This window comes from Eumetopias jubatus, unplaced genomic scaffold, assembly GCF_037043125.1.
Source record: "Eumetopias jubatus isolate StellerSeaLion01/CBP00866 unplaced genomic scaffold, mEumJub1_p1.0 scaffold_9, whole genome shotgun sequence".
Taxonomy (NCBI): Eukaryota; Metazoa; Chordata; class Mammalia; order Carnivora; family Otariidae; genus Eumetopias; species Eumetopias jubatus.
This window is the reverse complement of record NW_028274815.1, coordinates 15,958,114-15,960,589: the sequence shown is the minus strand read 5'-3', so window position 1 is coordinate 15,960,589 and position 2,476 is coordinate 15,958,114. Positions and strand designations below refer to the sequence as shown.

Here is a 2,476-nt window from a genome sequence, read left to right as displayed (position 1 = left end):
GAGTGCTCTAAGATTGGAGTTGCCGTGGTGCGACCCCTCAAGAGCCCCGTCTGGGACAAGCTCAGGTTGCACCGTGGCAACTCCGCTCCCCACTGCTGCCGGGGCCAGACCCCTGCCCCCGATGTCCAGCAGCAGTGGCAGCACAGACCCGGAGCCCAGCGACACTCGCCGCCTCCCCTGCTACCACCCCAGGCCCACATGCGCCCTCCCCACCCCCGCCTTTTCTTTTTGCAGGTCTCCCAACTGGTCTGCCTTGGCTCTCACCCGAGTGGCTTGTCTGTCAGAGTAAGCAGCAGAGTTTCCCCAAAGGCCTTTGTGCTGGTTGTGGCCCCCCTGCCTCTCATGCCACCACCGGCCCTCTCCTCTCCTCCTCCAGGCCTTTGATCCTCTGTCACCCAACTGGTGGGGCCCTCTTCTGACCGCCCAGTTGAGACACGCAAATCCCCATCGTGCTCCTCACCTCACTTTTTCTCTGTCTACCCATACCATATGTTTATTCCTGTTGTCTCCCTGTCTTCTCCTACCGGAAGCTGGGCTACTCCAGGGTAGGGATTTTTGTCTGCTTTGCTCATGCGCCATCATCAGCACCTCGCACGGAGCCTGGGACACAGAGGGGCCTCAGGTATGTTGAGTGGATTAAGTAATCAAATCTGCTCATTAACTGTAGATCTTCAGATTCCTTGCTGGTTATTAGGTATGGGGCGGACAAGTGTTTGATCCCTTATTTCTCAGTTGATCTTGAAAAGGGGCCTGATTTGTAGTTGTTATTTTTTTTTTAAACATCACAAATATGATTTTTTTATTTGTCACCATTAAATGTCTGACTTTTGAACAGATTCTTGGACTGGTGGCTCATATCCAGCTCATTCAACTTTAGCACCGGTCTCATCCCCAGTAGCTTTTCCAGAACTACTACCTTCACCATGAAGCTCCATGAGCTTTCCCAATTCAAACTTGGGCTTCTTCAGCATTTTTACTTTTCTAACGAAGACATCATGAAGTGGATAAATAGACTGATAAGCCTTTTCTATATCTTTTCCGATGCTGTCTGGAATCAATTTATTGACCACTTCTTTCAAGTCATTTATTTGCACCTCTCAGGTCATGATTTCCATCATCTTTTTCTGAATTTGATGGACCTGTTGGTGCTGAGCATAAGAGGTCTTCCGAATCTGATTATTGCGTTTTTTAGTAAAACCAACACAAAATAGACGAAGCAAATAACCATCGGTAGTCTTGACATCAACATGAGCTTCGGTCATGGTCTGCCATTTTTTGACCATGGAGCACATTTTGTCATGGGTAAGATCCATGCCATGGAAATTAGTCAGGCAGTTTTTGCCCTGAACATCCTCAGTAATTAGCTTGAATTTTCTAAATGCAACTTCATCATTCTGCAAATCAGCAAGGCTCACTTCAAAAACCCAACCCTTGAGGCCATCAGATGCGATTTTGGTTCCCTGAGTTCTTGTGACTAATGTTTTTCCAATATTTCTTATATTGAACATAGCTGGTGCTTTCACATCATACCAATCTTTCTTAGAAAATGGATCGACCACTTTCTTCTTGGCTCCCTTTTTGCTGCCTTTCGTAAGGTGCTTGTTCTTGCCGACTGCTGTGGCGCTGCTCAGGGAGCCAAAAGGTGTAGTTGTTATTTTAAATAGCTCACTGTTTTAGTTTGGAGGAAGAAAGTCCTCTAAAAGACAAGGTTGATTCAGCAAGGACTTTATGTTTTAATAGGGCTTTATAACAGGTACCTGTTACGGGTTGAATTGTGTCCCCCAAAAAGATATGTTGGAAGTCTTAAACATCAGTACCTCCGAATGGGCCGCTGTTGGGGAAGGGGGCTTTTGTGATGTTAACTAATAAAGGTGAGGTCATATTGGGGTGGGATGGGCCCTTAATCAAGTATGACTGATGTCCTTCTAAGAAGGGAATTTGGACTCAGACACAGGGGAGAAGGCCATGTGGATATGGAAGCAGCCATAAGCCAAGGGCCACCTGGGGCCACCAGAAGCTGGAGAAGGGCAAGGAAAGATCCTCTTGTAGAGTCTCCAGAGGGAGCATGGCTCCATTGTCACCTCGAGGTCAGACTTCGAGTCTCCAGAACTGGGAGCGAATGCATTTCTGTTGTTATCGCTCCCCAGTTTGTGGTGCTTTGTTATGGTGGCCCTGGGAAACTGAGCCAGCATCTCATAAATATTAGTTCAGTTTCCAAATGACAGGCATCTTACACGTATGCCTTGGTGTGCTTGCACCCACAAATGCCACTCTGTGCAAGGAGGAGCAAACATCTGGTGAGAACGAGCCTATCAACTAAAGATTTCCAAGGAAGGGGAGTGAAGGAAGGGGCCTTATTTCCCTTTCTCCTTACTCAATCAGGAGAGGGGCTCATGACCAAGGACCCTACAAAACATGCTGGTTTGTCCTGGCTGTCCGCTGAGAAGTTCACAACCACCCTGTGTGCCTTCAAGAC

At 47.6% G+C, this 2,476-nt stretch overlaps 1 pseudogene; it reads right to left on the bottom strand.

The window, feature by feature from the left end:
* Positions 1 to 863: 863 nt before the first annotated feature.
* Positions 864 to 2,125, bottom strand: LOC114205826 (small ribosomal subunit protein eS1 pseudogene; annotated as a pseudogene).
* Between the last annotated feature and the right edge of the window lie 351 nt (positions 2,126 to 2,476).